The 22,611-nt window shown below is 34.1% G+C and overlaps 1 long non-coding RNA gene across 1 annotated transcript in view; it reads right to left on the bottom strand.

The window, feature by feature from the left end:
• Positions 1-13,705: 13,705 nt before the first annotated feature.
• The window catches only part of LOC129219205 (uncharacterized), a 47,204-nt gene continuing 38,298 nt past the window's right edge, over positions 13,706-22,611 (bottom strand). Inside the window, exons 2-3 of the long non-coding RNA XR_008580377.1 lie at positions 21,366-21,488; positions 13,706-14,257 (exon numbers count right to left, since the gene is read on the bottom strand). This is a non-coding gene — a long non-coding RNA (uncharacterized LOC129219205). The remainder of the gene's footprint in view (positions 14,258-21,365; positions 21,489-22,611) is intronic.

Below are 22,611 nucleotides of genomic sequence, written 5' to 3'. Positions count from 1 at the left end.
GCTTTAAAAGCTTAAAAATCAGATGATTTTTTCAACAAAAAAATAGGATACTCCTTTTAGGTGTACTGCGTCTCCCATAGCTTTTTCAAATTTAAAAGTAAACAAGCCAGTTGAAATCTGATAAGCTAGTTGAATACAAAGTTAGTTATTATTTTGTTTTCCGTAACTTCTCTTACGGTTTCCAGCCTGGGGAGCGGGGGAATTTAATGTAAAAGTCCTGTGTTAATTGTGTCGTGTAACATTTTTTGTACAATATTTGAAGCCTTTTACTTAAGTCTTGAATTTAAGTACAGCATTTTATTAGAAAACACTTTTTTTCAGCCGTTTTATTTTTTTACAAACGTTGTAAATATTGACTACAAACAATTATTCATAAATTGCTACAAACTCTATTGTGTGTGTGTGTGAAGATATTATTTTTGCATTCAAAGCACTAAATAGCTCCAAACTATTAATATTTTTGAAGTCATCTTTATCTTTAAAATGCAGAGTGCATATCAGGGCTTGAAATTATAGTGGTTCGCGGGTCCGGGACTATCCCATTTTTTGTTAAAGATTTTAGGTCACATAAGTTTTTTAACCGCAGGATCAGGCCCATCAATTCTCTTTTTTGAGGGTAGGGGGGGGGACATTTTATCAGGAATTTTTTTATGTAAATCCCTTTTTGAAATAAATTTTAAAACTTATTTTCATCCATGATTTTTTGACAAACATTTCAAACCAAATTTAGGCAAACATTAAATAAAGTAATACTTTTAAAATACAATTAAAAAGATATGAAGTAAAGGAGGTTAAGTGACACAAATATTACTCTTTTTTTTTTTTTTGCACGTACACAGTTATTTTTATTTCCTGCGTTCTTGTGTTCACATAATTAGTTCATTCCAAATTCAAATCTCATTGTGTATTTGCGGGAAGAAAAAAAAAATACATTGCGCGAGTACGAAGCTGAGCTGAAAAGGGCGATAACTCGCCTAGCGCGGCAGCACGTCAGATCACCTTTTAATCCAAATTGGCGGATAAGTCGGCCTGAGTACTCATAGGGGTTCTAGGTTAAGATATTGAAAGTTTGAAGCAAAAATAAAAATTAGTCAAAAAATACAAAATTTAACTTTTTATACGGGTCCTAGGTCCCCTAACTTATATTTAGGGAAATTTTCTCCATTGCAAAATAATTCGAACAGAAAACGTTTAACATTAGCAAGAGCAATATTCACCGAAATATGAAACGCAGCGTTTTGTGACTTATACCACTTTACGCTCGCCACCAATGAAACCTTTTGGGGGAAAATATAGCAGTTTACAAGGGTTTGAAATTACATGTGTGCATAGAGTGGTTTTGCAGATTGTTTGAGGTTTTGTCGTGTGTTTTTGCGCATTATGGCATAACATTTGCATTTGTTTTTGAATAGCAATGAAAAATATAAATACTTTGTTTTTTTACCTCGACAACCTCTCATTCTTCTGAAAGGGGGATAAGTTCCAATTTCATCTTCTGTATGGTCCCTTAAAACTTTAAAATCAAATATCTCCTTGAGTTTGATGGCACAAATGTAAAATTTTTTGTTAGTAATATCTATCAATGGAGATTATTTCCCTAAGTATAAGTTAGGGGACCTAGGGCCTGTATAAAAAGCTAAATTTTGTATTTTTTGACTCATTTTTTTTTCGCTTCAAACTTTCAATATCTTAACTATGCATCTGATTTTGAACATTTTTGCAATTGGAAGTATGCATCTAGGACTAACGGCTGCGAAAATAAAGGTCTTACAGGTTAAAACGGAACACCCTGTATATAGCACAATAACTAGTGTTAACAGGGCTCCATAATTAAAAAGATCTTTAATTTCATACATTACACTTCCAAACGGAATATGCTCACATACAACATCAATAAAATGCAAAAATTTCAATTGTGTACTGCCATGAAAAACAGAAAACAAAGTCTAATAATTTGGAACAGAACCAAGACTATGCCGAAAAAAAGAAAAAAAAGTATATTGTATCGCATATTTCCATCTCCTTCAAGGGAAGAAGAGTTAGTATCGACTTCGAAGCACATTGTATGCAATTTGCATCAGATGTTTGTGACAAACAACACTGGACTTGAAGTTGAATAAATACAATAGTTTTCGAATTAATTGGGACAAGATTTTTTGTACTTTCAACTTGGTTGCCAGCTAGCTCCAATGAGTTCCCCTGAACAATTCTGTCTGTCTTAATGTCATCTGGATTTCAGTTTTGACTGTTTAAAACTTGTTTAGATGGGAACATTGAAAAATTCTTTAGTTTGTTTCTGTGAGAGGAGAAAGTAACGCTTTCCATTCTTTCATTATAATGTACGAAATAGGGATACACCTTCTAGAGGGGGACAACGCCAAATATAATCAGACTTAACAGGCACCACAAGGGCACATCACAAGAATTGGACCACAGGACATAAAAAAATATTTTCTGTGATTGGTATTAGAAAATTGAACTTTCGACAACTTCTCTAATGATCAACAGTGAGAGGTCTCCGATGCAGTCCCAAGCAGTGAATATGCATATGAATACAATAAGCAATAAATACTTCATAATAGATTGGCAAGTTCTTGTTGGTCTAATAATGCTGTTCCAGAGCAAGAACTGATCCAATTTTGGAGTTTTTTCTTTTCTCCTTCACATTTGCTATTTCTTCGAGGAGGAAATGGCTGAGTTAAATGCATTTCTTCAGACGCTGGGAGAAGATCGATATTCTAATCTTAATCATGGAATTAGTATTTTTTTTTACAGCTACAGATGCGTGACTGTTACGTACGATTATCTTTGCAAACTTTCTAAGAATTATATATCCTTTTAGCGTACTAAAATGAACGAATGCAAAATGTAATTTCCTTTTCTCACAGAAACACACAATCTGAAGAATAGTTCAATATTCATAATTTCTCATCTAAAACAGTTCTAATCAATCAAAACTCACATTCAGATCGCATTACGACAGACAGAACAGCTTAGTTGGACCTGCTAGACCCAGCTGGCAATCAACTTGAAAATCCGAAAAAAATTTGCTTTGTCCCAATTAATTCGAACACTATAATACTTTTGTGCCTTGAAAAGAAAATAAGAAATAACAACGTATAATTTCAAATCTGCTGATTACTACTGGCAGTAATCTACAATTTTGATTAGTTTTACGTTGTTACATATTTCTTATTTTACATTGGATTTATTTACATGTAGTTATGCTCATAGATTTTCTACGGTTAACAGGATACTATTTTTTTTTAATTTATACAAGGTCGGGTCTAAATTTCTAGGACTGACGTAACTGTACGAAAACGAAGGGCTGGAAAATGGTGCAAATGATTGCATATTGAAGAGCGTTTTCTCGCGCATGCGCAGTGCAATCGGCGCTATTCTGAAGTATGTGGTTCTCGTGGAAAGGAGACATTAAAACGCACAGTGGCTCCCAAAAGTGTTCGTACACCTTGAAATTTTGTAGTAAAACCAAAATAACGCAAAACTGAATTTGAATATGAAGTTCAATTTTTTTTCACACCATTCTTATGCCATTCTGAATAAAACTCAGTAGTTTTTTTTTTTTTCAAAATATTGCCAGATTTTATTTTTGAAATTTGTCAAAAAATGAAGAGACGGAGAAATAATACGCCACAAAAGTCGTCGTACACTCAAATTTTTTGAATAAATTCATGATTAAAACTATCATATGTCATTTTTTTATTATTTTTGCATTGTGTTGACCCTTAAAAGTCATTTGGCTTTAATTTTTTGTTTATTTATTCCTTAATATTGTGCTTATTACTTTAAAATGACTTGGTATTTGAAAAACACCACAAACACCATTCGAAATTTGAATTGTTTACTCACAGTAGCGGTAAATTGGTTTGAAATGTCTCTAAATTAGGTAATTTATACCATTCTATAGTGACGTGCTTGATAAAATGCTTTAAAGACAAGAATAGGATCGAAAACACAGTAAGAAAAGGTCAACTGGCAAAGTTAACAATGCGTGATCGAAGGTTTACAGTTAAAAAAATTATGAAAAATACACATTTGAGTGCTGAAAAAACTTCTGCAGAATTGAATGAAACATTTTACGTTTAATTTTCACCTAAAATTGTTCGCCAAGTTCTCTGATTAACTGGATTAAATGGGACCTCTTCCTGCAGAAATTTTCTTGTTCGTGCGAATAACAGTAAGCTTACGCTTTCCGTCGCAAAATCAATGATAAATAAGCTCAAAACGTTTTGGAACAACGTCTTACTTATAGATGAAAATAAATTTAACATTTTGGGTTAAATTGTTGTATAATTGTAAATAAAAGAAAAAATGAGGAATTTAATCTGAAGAACTTAGTTGGATCAGTTAATCAGGACGGTGAAAGTGTTTTAATGTGAGGGTGCATTACAGCATCAGGACTTGGAAATTTGGAATTTTTTGATTAAATAATGAATCATGCTGTTCATTTAAATATTTTAAAAAGCAATTTTAAACTATTAGCCCAAAATTTGGTAATCGGAAACAACTTTGTTTTTTTATCGAGATAACGATAAGAAGCACACGTTTGCGTTTGGTGCCTCAAAAATTGTCCTTAAGCTTAGAAATACCCCCTCAATCTCCAGATTTGAACTTAATGTAAGATATTTAGAAATATCTGGGGGCTAGATAACGAAAATACAGCTTTGAAACGAAAATAGAGCGAGAAACAGTAAGACTCAAACTGGGGTTGAACACTTACTCAGAAATTACGCAAAAAAAGAAAGAAAAAATAATGAAATCTATTCCCAGACGTTTAAAAGCTCTTGTTGATACTGCATGATGTTCTACTAAATAATAACTTTGTAAAAACTTAGATTATTTACTAATTTTTTGACATTTTTTCAAAGTGTACGAAGACTTTTGTGAGATAAAATTTCCGGCAATTTTTGGTTTTTGATTTTTTAAAAATTATTTTTTAATGTTTTATTAAAAATTTTCATGTAGTTTTGTTAAATATAGATCATAGATCTTATAATAAAATACCTATTCCGAAATATTAATTCTAACCAATGGATAATGACCTATTTCATTGAAAATCGTAGGTGTACGAAGACTTTTGGGAGCCACTGTAGCTTTTAAATTCTGTTGTAGAAGTGAATATGACGCAAAGAATTAACATCAAATTTTGCTTCAAGGAACGCTTCCTATCCAGGAACGCGTTGTAAGTTCGCTACACGCGTCCCGTAAACTTGTTTCAACATTTCGTAGGTTTCCGCAACAGTCTTGCCCAATTTGAAGCATTTAATGTTAATTCTTTGCTCCATTTCAACTTCGACAACAAGAGTTTGAAAGTTACGCTTTAATACGCCTTTTCCACGATAACCAATTACTTCAGAATGACGCCGATTGCACTGCACATGCACAAGAAAACGCTCTTACATATGCAATCATTAGTGCCATCTTCCGGCTTTTCGTTCTCTCACAGTTACATCAGTCCTGGAAATTACTAGCCGGACCTTGTATTATTTAATCTATAACCCAACTAACTCATCTATGATACATTAAAATAAGATAGATAAGTCAGTATCTAGTGCTGTCTGGTTCTTTCTAGTACAGGATGAATAAAAGTGCAGCCTTCCAAGAAATTCGAAAGGTTCCAGATGAATCCAAGTTTTTTCGTACTGGGTATGGCATACATAAATAAAATATTAGTGAAAAAAAAAAAAAAAAAAAAAAAAACGAAGCACGCGAATAAGATAAAAGCTCAAGCTCTGATCAAATCTTTATTCAAATTATATTACCTTAAAATATTTTTTATGTGACTCTGGTTATAATATCTTTTCGTTTCTTTTCCAACGTAGGACATTCAATCATACAGTTTTTTGGGGGAAAATTCGTCTTTCAAATGAACACAATGCTTAATGGCATAAGATAATATAAAAAATTATTGCACGGTACAGTTTTATTAAAAAAAATAACTATAGAAAACTCATCTATAATTATCTCAATTCTTCGTACTGTAGTATACATTACTGATGCTAATAGTGTGTTAAGTCTCTCCTAATCGATTACTATTATTAAAGTATGAGTCATTATCATTGAGTATCTTCTCAAATTTATCTTACTGAAAATTTAAAAAAAATTAAAAATTTAGAAAAATATTTGTCAATAAAATCATTTTTATAAAAGTAATTGAACAGGATTGAATAGGAATTATTTGCATACATTTCATACAAATTATAGTAACTATAGGGCCATTCCATGGGGAAACAGAAATATTGCCCTAAATGTGACAGCGTTGTATATAGTTTCATAATGAGTATTTTATTTGTTTCTTTGCCTACGAAATCACACAGGCATATGAGATTTCTCAAACAAAAAGTTTCGTCGATTACATCTTTTAAACAATAAACATTCCTTTTAGAAATAAAATATAAAGTTTTCATAAGCAGGACAAAATGCCTTATTTTCTTTTGAACAGGCAACATATGACAGCAGACTAGGGACATATTTGAGAAAGGATTGGGAACACATTTGGGAACACTTTTGAATTCATCGCTTTCTTTGTTACAACGATGATGGATAGTAAAAGATTGGTTGGTTGTACTACCGTACTACTGTGTGCGTTCTGTAAATCTTACACCTATGGAAAGCGGAAAGATTTTTTTCCGCTCCGCAAGAAGCTTGCAGATTGAAAAGAGCAATTTTTACTAAATAATATATCTCCTTTTCAGCATTTTTAAAGAAAGCTAACTCCAGAAAATCTTTATAACCTAAACGAAAAATATTTTATCTTAAAAATTAACTTGAAACATAAGTTATATACCTTAACTTTTATCTTTATACATTTGGTAGAAAAATTTTTTGGGGCTTTATAAGAGATGTCACACGCGTAACGTTTCTGTATAATATTTTACTATTTTTTTACATGTTGCACCTTTAAATTTGAGTGTAATTTATCTGAAAAGTTTGTGTGCTGGTCCTAAAAATAGATTTCAGTGAAAAATGCATTTATGAGTGTTTAAAGAAGATTTATAACTGAAAAAAGTGAACAAAACTTTAAAAAAAAAAAATCATACCTAAACAACAATTTAAACTAAATATTTTTCATCTACCTACTTGCACGGCGAAGAGGTTAGTGACAAGGTGGGAGAATGAATAAAATCTCTGTTCAAGCAGAAAAGTTCCAATTAATTTGGAAAAATAAATGTTCAGTCATCAACTGATTTCTTTAATATCATTGAAATAAAGATCCTACGCTTTCAAGTTTTTTTTTCTCTTTTTTTTTTGTTTAATCAAGTGGATAGTGGTTTGAAGTAACACAAAATAACCTTTCATAAGAAGAAAAAGATATTCCATGTGTCCAAAGAATTCATTCTTTGGATACCAATTCGCAAAATTATGGCACATACATCATACAGATGTTAAATCTGCACCAAATTTGACAGTAACCTTTTGTGATGGTTCAGATGAAACAAATTCTGTTATTGAGCTACAAGTAGGTGAATTGTGTTTAGTTATGCGGATAGAAGAAATCCTATCAACATAACTTCGAGAATCAGAAATAGACCTACAGTAGGTTCCCGATTAATCGGCCTCCGTTTAACTGGATCTCTAATTTAACCGACCGTGATTAGTTGTAGTACAAAAATCGAAAATCAAGTAGCAAAAAACCGAAAATTTTATATTCACGTATTTTAAAAAGGAAATAAATTTAAAACAGGGAAAATACTTTTCTGGTGCATTGGGTATCACATTCTACAGGGACGCTGATATACACTGGTGTGCAAAAATTAAGGACGAAGTCGAAAAATTAGCATATCAGATGAACGAAGAGGCAGAGCGGACAGAAAGACCAATCAGGAGATTAAGTAAAGTAATGTGGGGTAGCACATGCGCAGATATGCAGGCAGACGTAATGGGGGAGTGTGAGTAGTATAAAGCATGTTGTCGGTGTAAGATCAGTATTTCTGGCAAAGAGACTGCACGCCGTATAGCAGTTAAAATCACATCGAGTTGCTGCCTCAGCGAGAAATGGCGAATAATCAATCTGTTAGACGACACTGGATGCTTTTACCCGAGGTCGAATCATTGGGAAGTTGGAGGAAGGCCGCAGTGTGACAAGTGTGGCTGCAGAGTTCGGAATTGCTCATAGCATCATTTCACGAATTTAGAGACAATTTAAAACTACAGGAACAGCTATCCGGGGGTTCAGTAGTGGTCGTCCACGAGGAACCACACCCGCAGATGACCGGTATATTGTCTTACAGGCCAGAAGAAACAGGCGGCAGACAGCGGAAGAAATCGCTAGACACACGACGCAGGCGACTGGAAGACCGATATCGCGTTTTACCGTGGCCAGAAGATTGCACGGTGGTGGTTTGTTTGCACGACACCCTATACGGTGTGTACCTCTAACGCCTGCCAATCGGAGAAGGCGTTCTCTGTGGTGCCGGGAACACCGGAATTGGAGAGACAATGAATGGGGACGAGTACTCTTTACAGATGAGAGCTGATTCAGTCTGAGTAGCGATTCTCATCGCATACTCATCTGGAGAGAGCGGGGAAGCCGCAATCATCCCTCGAACATCATTGAAAGGGACAGGTATGGAGGTCGCGGTGTTCTCGTTTGGGGAGGCATCATGCTTGGTAGTCGTACAGACCTTCACATCTTCGACGCAGGTTCAGTCAACGGAACCCGTTATTGTAACGAGATTCTTCTTCCATATGTGCGTCTTCTTAGAGGCGCTATGGGTCCGCAGTTCCTTTTCATGGACGACAATGCACCATGTCATCGCACAGTAGCTGCCGAACAGCTCTTAGAGAGTGAGGATATTGAACGTTTGGATTGGCCGGCACGATCTCCGGATCTCAATCCCATCGAGCATGTATGGGATTTTCTAGGCAGACGCTTGGCAGCTTGTACCTTACCACCAGTAACGATTCGGGAGCTTCGATTGGCGCTGCAAGACGAATGGGCAGCAATGGCTCAACAACTTATTGACACCCTCATTCACAGCATGGGCAGACGCTGTGAAACCTGCCTAGCAGTCGGGGGAGATCATATCCCCTACTAAAGACCGGATGTTTCTTGCTGGACACCCATCACAGGGATGTTTCGGCCTTCAGTCGCATTGCGCTCCATGCTACTTTTTCAATAAAGCTTCTTTTTATCCCTCTGATTTCTCTTTTAGTAAGTGTTGCTTACATTACACATGTCCTTACGTATCGGGGATCTTACGGTATTAAATGTGTCGATTTGGAAAGCTTTTGTACAAAGTTATATTGAAAAAACCGTCTCGTCCTTAATTTTTGCACACCAGTGTAGTTCACAATAACCCCGTCGTATCATCAGAAACAGCAAATGCACTTGAAATAGCACTATGCTATGTGGAACAACAGTCATCAGCATCATCTACTGCTGCTTTTTTGAAAAAAAAATGGAGAATTCCGCAGAACTTCCACCTTTGAGCAGAAAAAAAAATGATTTTTTCAAAATCTCCTTTAACGATATGCAAAAAGCTTTCTAAATCAGCTCTAAAAGGTTTATTTTAAAGATTAGTCAGTTACTTAATGAAATCTTAAAATGTGAGATTATCAAAAAAAAATTTTTTTTATTTTATTTATTTTCATTCTCTGCTTTTAAAGAAATTTTTCTTACCCAGATGAACCCGTGATCACCGGTGGCATTTAAGTCAGTTTAATCGGGAGTTTAATGTATCCGTGATGGTAACTTCAGGGCAGGGCCGACGCCAAGGGGGGGGGGGGTTGCTACACCTCCCTCCAGTTTTTCAGAAGAGGGGCCGCCAATTTCCTTTTAGTGATGCAACAAACGAAGAAAAGGGAAACTCTTCCCTGTTTTAAAAAATGAAATTAGTAAATGTAAATGAACAATTGAAATAATAGTGACAAAATATTTTTTCTGTAAAATTTGAATGGAAAATGCAATCTTTTAAAATACAATTAAGGAACATCCATGATTATTTTTTATTAAGATTATCAAAGTAAGGGTCGCGGAAATGTGCGCTTCAAACCTTTTTTAACGCATAGTGGTTATGTCTGTGTTGTCAGAAACTATGGGCCCAGCTCGGCTCAAATTAAATTATTGTGCATAGAGCAAAATTAGCATAATGGGAGAAAGGACCGGCGACAAAACGTGCGCGCCTTGTCTCTCGGCGGTCCTGGTTATACAAAACCATGCTTCATGGTTATTCAGTTTAAAAAAAGAAATTGAAAATTAATAGGATGGCTTTATAGGGGCCGGCGATATATAATTTTTTTGATGAAAAATATTGTCTTGAAAATCGTTTCTAAGTGGAGAAAAATGCATGGGTCGCCGAAATATAGTTGAAACTAAGAAAGGGGAAGAAAAAAAACAGTTTAATGCTTAAAGTATTGTGATGAATACTCACACCAGAAGTTCTAAACGTTTGAACGTAAAAATCGTAAGTAAATCAAAGCTTGATCAAGAGATGCAGGTGACACATTTAAAATAAAATGAAGTGGAATAAATAGGACCTGAGGTATCACAAAAAATTTCCACATCCGTTCTAAATTTTAAAAGTTCTTTTTCTGGGGACGCAGACGCTTGTATTTCAAGAAAACAAAATTATTAGGCCGGAAATTGAGAATTTTACAATGGGGGAAATCCAAGCAAATAATCGTGTTTGGCAAAGGAAAATTGGAAGAAAGTATTACCACAATATGTTTATCAATAATTAAAATTTAAAATGAAGACAGGGACGTAGCCAAACTGAGGGTAAAGTGGAGAATTCCAAATCCTTTTTTTTTACGTCCCCAAAGCTGGCCTGAAAGTGCATTTTTAAAACTTCGGTTTTGAAAAAAATCCGAGAAAACGTTCTCAAACCCCATCTTTTGCCCTAACGTCATTAAAGATGGCCTATACATGAGTATTTAGGACTACACTTTCGAAAAACCATGAGAGTAACCCCAATGTAACCCCCAGAGAAAATTATTCATTCATCATCATTCACGGTCGAGTAAATTTTGTCATTAGACTTTGATTTAAAAAATAACTCCTTGAGTTCTGCCGAATCTGTCTCCCTCCTACTGTTACCGAAGATCTTCAAAAATTTCATTGTTAAGGCTTCAATTCAGAAACTTTTTCGCGGGAGATCACCCAAACCCAATACTTTTCTAACAGTATTGAAAATTGCCTACGATTGCGTAAATTGAATTTCAATTTTGAAAATTTACCAGTGGACAGGAGAGGACTCCGAATCTCTCCACCCATTAACATTACCAAAAATCTTCTAAAACTGTGTTTTCTACAAATCAAAAATTTCTCGAGAGAATGCCCCCCCCCCCCCACTCCCTCGCCAACATCATCGGAAAACGTCTTAAATCTCGCTTTTAGTGCTTCAATTACAAAACATTTCTGTGTGCGAACCCCTTCAAACCTCCCCACCCCCCCCCCCCCCTTTTCATTGAAGTTTGGCTTAAATTACGTTTTCGAAGCTTTTATTTTCAAGAAACTGGCGTTGCACTCAATTTTAACAAAAGAAAAAAAAAAAAAAAAGGCTACAACCACGTTTATAAGGATTCAATTTCAAAAAATTTCGGGGGAATGGCCCCCGCATCTCTCTTATCCTTAATATCAACCGTAGATAGTCTTAAACTGCATTTTTCCAACTACAATTTTCAAAATTTTCTCGTGGGAGAGCCCCCTTTACCTTTCACAATCAGAATCAATTGCTTGCTTGGAGTTTGGAAATTTATCAGCGGATGACCTAGAGTCTCTTCCTCTCTAAACATCACCATAGATCGTCTGAAACCGTGTTTTTCAAACAACAATCTTGAAAATTTCTCAGGGGAGAGCCCCCGGACCCCCTCTCAATACATAATCAAATGTAACGTACGATTGTGTGTGGAACTTAAATTTGGGGAGGAGGATTATCGGGAGAGGCTATCGAACATCCTCTCCCCTTCCTCCCCAACTTAAAATATAGTATGAAACTGCGTTTTTATGTACGCAATTTTGAACAAATACCAGGAGGAAGCCCTCCAACACCCCTTTTATATTACTGGTACTAAAGTCTAGTAATATGACTATCCCTGATGAACCAGAAACTAAATCTTCTCTCTCTCTCTCTCTCTCTGCATATTGGAACATGCGTTTGGAACAATGCATTTTTCCAACCAAATTAAGGGGCCGCCAAACGCATGCACTCCCCCAGTTCTTTGACCTAGCGACGACCCTGCTTCAGGGAAAAAGTGGATGAGCCAGATATTTTGTTTTAAGGGATCAAGTATTTAAAAAAAATAAAGCCATCAATTGTAGTTATTAACAGGGGCTAGCACACCAAAGATTTGCGGTGAGATATACCACATCTCGCAGTGCGCCAGGCTCACTTATAAAGGGGTAAACTCTCAGCTGGGCTGACGCCCAGCTAGGGGAACTTACCGGGCGCAATAAGTACAATACCGTCCTTAGCATCTTTACGACTTCCTACCGCAGATCTCAGCCGTGCGGGGGGTCCGCAACGCCTCCCCCCCCCCGATGGTAAAACCTAAGGCGCACGCTAAGTGGTGGGGTGATGCGGAGAAAAATTACTTTAGGGGTGTCTGTCCCTCCAAATGCGATGGCATGCGACCTTGAATATTAGAGAGCCCCCCTTCCCCCAAATGAGATCAAAACCCTATAAAATGAATCCACCTAAAAAAATCCGCGGCGTCATTATCGCCATGAACACCAATTCGTGGGAACCCTCTGTTTAACACTCTTGGACAGTTTTAATTCATTTTGAGATAAAAGCTACTTAAATAAATCATATTTTAGTATTAAAATGACTTTTAAGTGAAAAATATTTCATACGATCATTTACGTAACGCTCTATTGTCACACACGCAAGATAATGCATTATTTTTTACTGCCAATGCATGAACTCCAGGAAAAAAAATTTCATAGAATAAAACTTAATTTAGTAAGTAGACACATATAGAAGAAAACGCAATCCATTTCGCTTTAAAAACTTAACAGCAAATTATAAATTAAAATGAGGTGCAGATAATATTACGGATTTTCTGAGTCACACACTTAGAGCTACAAATTTCGAGAAAAAAACAAATTATCCTACAGAAAAAAGAGTGTCATAAAAATAATTTTAGATACTCTATATTATCATGCTAAAAAAATAAAAGATATTTTAATAGCTTAATATAAATTTTAATTTTTATTTGCAAACGAACAGCGTCAAAACGACACACACGTAATGGTGGAATGGCCCTGAACTGAACCATTGTTTAATTGTTGGCCCGCCTCACCTCCAAAAATCTACAATATAGGGTAGACCGGGGCACGTTTACGCGGATTTTTTTTCAATGCATTTTCTAATTTTTATGTTCTAACCTAGGAAATTTTAGACATTGTGGTTCTATGAAGCACTAAATGAAGTCAAAATTTGTATATTTTGTTGTTGCTCAGCTTGTGTTCTTAACCGTAAAAAATGTTTTTTAAGTCCATGTCGGTTGCATAAACTTGCCCCCGAAACTTGCCCGATTTTACGGCCATGATGCGTAAACTTGCCCCGAATACGGGGCAAGTTTACGCATCAAGCGGGGTACGTTTACGCATATTAAAAATGATACGAAGGAGTAAGTGAAATAGATATTTAACCAAATTTAAATGATTTATTTATCTTAAAAAACTTTTAAAATAAGAAAATTACAAATAACTAATTAAAGAACATTTTATATGCTAAACTAAATTCATAGGGTTTACAGCTACTTAAAAACCGAAACTATTTAGTCATCTTCTTCATCACTGTAAGATTTTGCCAACAAAAATAAAGAGTTTTATTTTCACGTACTTGTCATGGAATCATGTTTTGACACCTAAGACATTGAGCCCTGTCTTGTCCTTTTTTTTTGGATTGGTTATGTGCTTTCAAAAAATAGATGCAAGCACAATTTTCTACTTCGTCATCAGCAAAGCTCACTAATTTCCTTTTTACAGAGTGTTCTAATTTTTTTCCTGTCGCAGTTTTTGGTTTCATGCTTTTTTCTTTTGTCTTCTAGTTCTGCTTCAATAGAAACTTGGAAATTTTTGGGTAATTTCTTTTTTTTGTTTTGCCCTGCCCATTGTGCTTTTTACTTTGTAACTTCTAAATGCTCTTGTCTTTGGGCTTCTTTAATCGAAGTATCAGTTAGGATTGCGAGCATCCTCTTTGTTTTTCTTTTCCTGGTTCCTAAGTTTTGGTTCTAGTTATACAAATGGTCTCAGTAGGGGTAGTCCAAATGTGACGAAGTGGAAGGCCTAATGGGAGAAATACTTGGATTATCAATAAGCCTTTTCATAATTTTGACATCTAACGTGGTTTTGTTACTGTTGTGAACACAATGTCTTAACATCTTTAAAATAAAGAAAATGCATTACAGAAGGCTGAATAGTGCATAAAGTTAAAGCTGAACAGGCATTAAGTCACTATTATATGATTGTAAGCTATAAGATACGAATATTTTACTTAATTAAAAATGAATGGCGATTTTCAAAACTAAATAACCTGAAAACACTAAAGGTTTGAGACAGTACAGAGCGAAAAAAGCTTCCGGGGACCGTTTAGAAGTAAGGCAGAGTAGCAAAATACAGTAAGAAAGTGCGTAAAAGTGTCCCGATGTCAATGCGTAAACTTGCCCCGTCGCCAAGTTTGGATTTATTTTTAACATGCAACAAAATTTAATAAAATTTTTGTTCATACAACTACAAATCTCAAAAAATGATAAAATTCTACTAATTTTTATTTTTTTTATTCTTAAATAAGTATTATTTATTCACAATTAGCTTCAAAACGTTCAACACAAAATTTACTCAACTTGGTGAAAGGTAGATTATCCTTTCCGCATGCTAGACCGAAGCTCAACTGATGCTCAAAAACTTGTGAGAATATTTACTAGGGAGCGGCATCTATCTGTTATAACTGTTGGCTCCCCAGTCATAACTCGTTTTGGGGAAAGGGCACTGCGTTAACGTAACCCGGTCTACCCCATATCTTGAGTGAAGAATGTCGGAGAGCCTTGGTGTTAATATAGTTTTTTTTCCCTTTTTTAACACACAGTATACTTCCATAATTTATGGCAAAGTTTTTAGTTCTCAAAGTATTTACAGATTTCTTACTACCTTACTTTCTACCAGTTACTAGAATTCCTCAATATGATACTACTAGAATTCTTGCTACAAAAAGATTATTGATTGACGACGCGAATCCCTTTGTACAGGATCGCCTCAGACCTTCACCGGTCGATCACTATCCATTGCCCGGAGGCTCACTCAGTGGCGTAGCTAGGGAGGGGCGGAGGGGCGGTCCGCCCCGGGCGGCACTTTTTGGGGGACGGCAATTTCACATTTTTGATGCGAAAAAATCCAACGCGTTTTCGCAAGGAAATCATGCTTTTGATCTATTACTGGAATCAAAAAAAAAAAAAAAAAAGTTCTTCGAATTGTAAGGTTTTGGTACGACTGTGATAATAAAATTACTCTAATACAAAACAGGTGTTTTTCGTGTGGACATCTCAGTACTGTTGTTTGTTCTTTCTCTTCCTTACTGTGAAGCTACAGACCAAGGGTGGTGTCAGTGTAAAGACAAGAGAGTACCATGTATTTTTTTTTTTTTTTACTGTTACGATTAACTATTGCAACAATAAGTTTAATATGGAAACAATAAGTTTCATAACGTTCTCGTTATATGATGAAGCTGCAAATTGATTTTCAAAAAGTTCCCTGGAACTCACCTTATTTTTAGAAAAAAAAAAAAAAACACTGTTTTTTGAAAGGAAAGTGACAACAAGAGTAAAAGAAGGGAGGTCTTAAATGGTAGATGATTTCTTGCTCATTTTCAGGATAGCATTTCAACAATTGCTTTCATTGGTAATTGATTACGAAATTTTCATTAAGATAGAATGAATTTTCTGTCCATTTTATAAAAATACTTATTCACAACTCAAAAAATGCTTGCGTTACTGTTTGATATCAACAAATCCTTTTAAACAATGAGTTTCACATTTAGTCATTCATTTAAAAAAAAGGTTTCTAATCAGCAAAATAATATCTAGGCAAAGCCTTTCACATTTACATACCAAGTAATGATTTTTGATACAAGCTTTTTGTTATGAGTCACACTATGGTTAATCGAATGTAAAAAGGGCCACCTGATCTTATCGCCATTTATCAGTGAAAACGAGAATCATCCAAATTTGGTAATATAGCAGTACCGTATCTAGAGGAGGGAATGGAAGGGGGGGGGGACTTACTCTTACCCTGGGTGGCAACTTCTGAGTTTGTCAACATTAATGTGATTCGCTCAGCACGGATCCAAAAGGGAGTTATAACTCCCTCTGAGAAACCAAATTTACCCTAAATATGCGTTTCTAAAACTTTAAATTAGGAAAATTTCCCCGACATTTACGCTCCTTCCTACTCTCACAAAGCTTAAAATGCATTTTGAGGACTTTGATTCGAAAATTTTCCAGAGGAGAGCTACTTACCGCCTCCTTCTCCCTTAACTTGGCTAAACATAGCCTAAAACAGAGATTTGAGGGGCTCCTTTTCAACCTCACCCCCTTTTTCGCTGTCTAACGTTGCCAAAGAGAGCTTTAAAATGTGTTTTGAGCCCGGAGAATTTGGACCCACCGAAAACGGCTTAAAATTGCGTTGTTAAACACTCAATAAATGTCACATTTTTTGGGAAGAGCAACCAAACCTCTCTATCCCTTAACGTCACCAAACTGCTCAAAAGTCAAGTTTCAGACATTCAGTCTCGAAACATTTCCAAGGGATAACGTTCACCCAACCTTTCACATCTCATCTTTTAGCCTAATATTGAGTTTTTAAAACTTCAATACCAACATATTCCTAAGGGTCTTTGTTGGAGTTAGGGAAGATCCTTTTACCATTAGATACAGCCTACATTTACGTGTTCTTTAATTTAGTTGGAAAACTTTCTGGACAGAGTGCCTCTGAACCTTCCCCAATATTTTCACGTATCCAAAGATAGCCTAAAATTGCCCTTATAACACTTCAAATTCAGAAAAATTCCTTGAGAAGTTCCAATTTTCTAGTGTTACCAAATAAAGCATAAAACTAATTTTAATTTTGGAAAAAAAAATAGCGGGAGCTTTTCAAGCCTCTTTTTTCTATATGCGTTACTAAAAATTGCCTGAAACTCTCAATTTTGACTTACATTTTGGAATTTTTCAGAGGGGCTATATGAATTCCTTTTTTTTTCTCTTCTGCAAGAAAAATAAGAAGGGAATTGCTTAAGTTTCTTTCCTTTTTTATTAAAATCTTATTAAAATACTTTTGACTCTTTAATATATTAACTATTTCTCATCAAAAGGGCGGCAAATTGAGGAACCGCCCCGGGCGGCAGAAAGTGTAGCTACGCCACTGGGCTCACCATGCCATCTTGGCTTTTACCGAATAATTATTGCACTAGCATAGTTGCATTGAGAAGGAATAAATGGTGGAGAAAGTGAAAATTTTAATTCTTGAAACAAGGATCCCAAGTCAAGTGATATATTTGAAAGGAAGGTACTGGAAGAAATCTGGTTTCTTCCACTTGCTTCACGGAAAACGTGTCTCCTATTTTTAGAAGTTGAACCATGTGACTTGAGATATTTGCCTCAACATTTCCTAAGCCAATGATTGAACTTGCTCTCTCTAGTTACTAATTCCTGCTCTAAGCATGCGTGCTGGTAGAAGATGAGTGCCCCATTAAATATCCCAAAAACTTTTCTAAAAAGGGTTCTAAAACCGATGACAGTGTAAGTTTTCAAAAAATATTTTCAAATGCATTCCCAAAGGAATTCAAAAAATGTGCTGAACTAAATAATTATTCTGAAAACTGTTCTAAAAAGTGTGCTGCTTCAAAGATGTTCCAAAAAAAAAAAAAAAAAAAAAAGGAAACGTGTTCATGTTCAGAAAGTATTCAAAACGTGTTTCAAGATTTTGAAGAGCATCGACTGTCTGATTTAACCCGAGTGAATTTCCTACTTAAAAAAACCTTTCAGACAAAAGTATTTCGAACAGAGCTTTATAAATATCGAAAAGAAATTTGCAAGAGCATTTTGTGGAATTGGGAAATGTTTTCAGACAGTAATTACAACCTCAATTCCCATCAACATCAATGTAGCTTAAAATGACTTTGTTGTTATTATAATTACAATTTAAAATATCATTCTTTTCCTATAATACGTAGAGGTAAAAGAGACTGAAAATTAAAATTGAAACCGAATCAATGAATATCATTTGAATCAGGAAAAATTTACTCATTTTGAGTAATTCGACTCATTATTTAATTACAGTTTAACTCGATTTCATTTTCAAATTGTTTTCTAATACCCATTTAAAAATTAGTCTCTTAGGTCGAAAAAAACATAAGTTGGTACGGGTAAATGAACTGTATTCACTGAAATGAAAATGTGTATGCTTTTTCAGTAATGGAATAAAATCAATGAATTCAGCTGCCGTTATCTGAAAAATACCCATCACAAAAAAAGTAATTACTACATTAATCACTTATTTAAACTTCTGCTTATAATAAAAGGCTACCTTATTTTGCACGTTTTTTTAATACGCTACAGAAGGTGGCGCCACCAGCAACCGATTTTATCCATTTAATTCAGAGTTCCTCAACGAAGACCATAAGCATCCTCGTAGGCTACGACCATATGGACACCTTTTAGGGGGCCACAGAGAAATTGAGAAGCCATGATACTTGCGAAGGGAAAAGGCGTTGAGCTTTTTTTTTTTTTTTTTTTCCTTCTTCTTCTACCCATTTTAAAAAGAAGTGAAATATTTCACTTAATTTTGACTAAATCTGTGATACATGTGTATGGGAGAAAAAAAAATCCAAAATCATAAGTTGTTGTGTATCTTAAACAAAATCATACATAAAGAACATAATGTTAAATAGCCTCTTTTTTTTTCTCAAACAACAATTAAGACATTTTGAAAGAATATACGCATTTATTCGCAAATAGTGACTTTTAATAAGAATTTTTGTTTCAGAAAAAATACCAATAGCAATTTGTCTTTTTTTTTTCTGCTACTACATTTCTGTATTTCCATCAGCAATATTTCTGAGAATAGTTTATTTGCAATTTCATATAAATAAAAATCAAATTTTAAAATTATGTGGGTTTTTTACTCTTTTCGGCCAATCTTCCCTTAAAAGCACTTTAGAAAATAAATAAATAAATAAATAAAATAAGAACATGACAAAAGCTCCCGTTGGAATATAATCCCTTCAAAAAATATCGCAAAAAACCAAAATTAGTCAAGAAGTAAATTTAACTAATGGAATTAATGTTTCAAAACGTTTTAAAAAAAATGAAAGCAAGTTAATGAGCTATGGGAAATATGTGTTTCTCCTCATGAATTTTGAAAAAGAAAAGTCCGATGCAAGGATCTTATCCAAAGACTTGATGCTGGAAGGGGCTCATTCCCATGATTCATGTCTTGATTTGTACAATATTTCCTTCATTTTTGAACAGTTAAGATAGAAACTTAAGATACAACTCAGAGAAAAATTGTTTAAATTGTGTGTAATTCCACACATAATAGGTGGACTGGTTTCATCGAAAACAGTTTCAAATGTGAAATTTTTATTTTCTCTCTATTCAAAATTTTAAGGCTTCTTTCCCAGAGATAAATATTATTTATCGGAGTATATTAATACATGCAGATGAAGATTAAAATCTTTATACCTATAAGCCAATGGCAATAAAATATGTGTGCGAAAAAATCTAAGACATTACAAAGATTCAGCATATACTTTTTAAGTTTTTTTTATTCAATGGGTTAAAATGGAGAAAAAATTGAAACATTTAACATAGGTAGAAAAATGAAAAATTCGAACATTTAACATAGGTCCTTGATTAATTGAACGGAGAGATTCAATTAAAAATTTCTGAGAAGTTAAAGTGCATTTTGTTCCAAACAAAATGAAAAAACTGCAAGGCCTTAGCAAATTCCTTAGTAATAAAAAAAAACCACGATCATTTGCAATTATTCGATATACATGACGAGGCTTTGTCGTATTCGGAAATTTATTTTGAACATTACCGTACACAAAGAAAAAGACAATTGTTTTTTTTCAATTGAACTTGTATTGAAAAATTATTTTTCCTTTCTGGCAGTGAATTTGTGCCTTTAAAAAGATCGATTTCTATCGTCTTTTTTTTTTTTATTAGATTATTAAAAATCTGTTTCATCAAATGACTAAATAAATAAGCAAATTAATGAATAAATAATGAAATAATAAAAGAATAAACGAATTAGTTAATAACTTAACATATGAGAAAAATTAAACGTGTAAATAAAACGGTGAATGAAATAGATTATTAAGTGAATGAATGAATAAATAAGTGAAATAAGAAATGAAGGAATGCAAATAATCAGTTAATGAATGAGTACGTAAGTGATTTAATAAATGAATGAATAAGTAAACGAAATGAGCTTATTCACTTTGCTCCGCGTGCACTTGACAAAATGTTTCAAACTCTGAAAATCAAACATGACTATTAACTAAATAAGCACTGCACTGAATATCAGTAGATCTTAATTAATATTTAAAATGTTAATTGCATCATTTGTTAGTTGCTTTCATATGATGCTAATTGCTCTCATTTTATAATAATAATAGTACTTAGCTTTGATAAACCACAAAATATTAAAATATGCGCATCTAATTATGAAAAGGATTTGTACACATAGAACTTCAGAGCTGCTTACATTTTGACTTTAATCAACTATATGTTTAAGAACATTGTTAAATTATTGCTAGATGGGTGGCGCTACAAACTGTAAAAATATTTACTTATTTCACTTTACGACGTCATTTCTTTTTACCTCTCATTCCCCTACTATTCACTTCACCAATCTATGGCACCTGTCAGGTGTTTCCATTTAGCATCCACTTGTATTTTCAATGCTGTTCCCCCCTTTTTTTAAATGCTTAAGTTGGAAAGAAGTTCCAAAATTTTCTTCGGCATCAACTTGTTTTAATTCTTTATCAACTGAATGCCAGAACAAATTAGGTTTCCGCAATTGTTCTGAATTTCCTTAGCATTGTGCTTCCATGTCTTTTGCTACTTTCTATTCGGGGTATGGTTTTTAAGATAGAAAAAGCTGTGACAATAATAAACTAGTTTTGTTTCTTAAAAAAAGGTATAAATTATCATTACAGACAGAGGCATTGGAAATGTGATTAACGCTATAAACAGGTTAAAATATTTTGGGTAAATGAGAATTTTCCTGGGGTCAAAAAAAAAAAGAAAAAAGGCAGGTTTATTGGTATAGACAGTGTTGTAATACATTTTTCAACGCATACATTGTTAAGACGTCATAGGAGTTATGATCTTCTTACCTCTCTCTTTATTGAGCTTCTTTTTCAGTAAGTGTTCGGTGGAGGGCCTGCAGTCCACATTTTTATCCGGGTCCAGGTTAATATCTTGGCAGATATGCCCGTACACCAACATTAGCAGAGCAACTGAAAATGAAGAAAATCAGTCATTATGGACCTGTGGGAAAGAGCATGTCATTTTTAGTTACTTATTTATTTTTTTGGTTAGTTTATTTTAAAGATTCAGTAAGGATAAATCAGCAAGTTTTCTGCAGCCAGGGATAAACCACCGAAGGCGCCAACTGTCCTAGGAATATTTTAACATCCCATTAGCAGAAAAGTCAATGACAAAAGCAGTATTAACCACCGTAATTAAAATAAGTAATGGCGTTTTTTTTTTTTAATGAATCTCGCATTAAAAAAAAAAATAATTGAAAGGAAGGTTCATTATCTGAAAAAGAAAGAAACACCATTTGTGTCTTGAACTTATTAATAATCCCAGAGCACCTAGGGCAAAGACTCTTTATTAAAATCGAGATATTTAAATGATAAAAGACGGTTAGCAAAATTTACATCTTCAAACTTCAACCTTCAAAAATTGTTATTCGGCATGCCATTCGGGATAAAAAGGTGACAGTATATTAGTTACCATTTGATTCTAAAATAACTTCAAACTTTTTACTGTATTTATTTATTTGTATTTTATTTAAAATTTATTCATTTTACAAATGCTGCAAAATATTTATGTAGTGATTTACGACGCCTTTGAATCACCACTACTTCAAGCAAAACCACCACTTTATACAAAAAATTTATTTTATAACTTTTTAGTTGCATTCTGAAAAATGAACGAAACAAAAGAAAAAAAAAAGAAAAAAACATATGTTATAACGGCACCATAATTCAAAACCATGAAATTAGAGAGAGAAAAGGGACATTTTATACACCCTTTCAAATGTTAGCGTAGGAGAACTAAAAATATTTAAAAAAACATTCTTGAGAATCCTAAGATTAAACGATTAACATATTGAGTGTAGCATATTTCTATAAAATTAACTCAGTGTTATAAATTTACGAAAAAATTGATTACAAAAGAACAGCACAGTTTAACTTCTATAGAAGATTTTAAAAAGTACAAAGACATGATACATTCCTAAAGATTCGATTTGTTTTTACATCTTAGTCACCTTACCCGTTACTACTAGTGCTATTGAAAGAACATTTTCAGCTTTGAAATATTTAACACTTCTGAAGAAAGGGTGGATATGAT

Source organism: Uloborus diversus, chromosome 3 (assembly GCF_026930045.1).
Source record: "Uloborus diversus isolate 005 chromosome 3, Udiv.v.3.1, whole genome shotgun sequence".
NCBI classification, from domain to species: domain Eukaryota; kingdom Metazoa; phylum Arthropoda; class Arachnida; order Araneae; family Uloboridae; genus Uloborus; species Uloborus diversus.
Note: the sequence above shows the minus strand (reverse complement) of the source record. Positions and strands in the feature narration are given on the sequence as shown.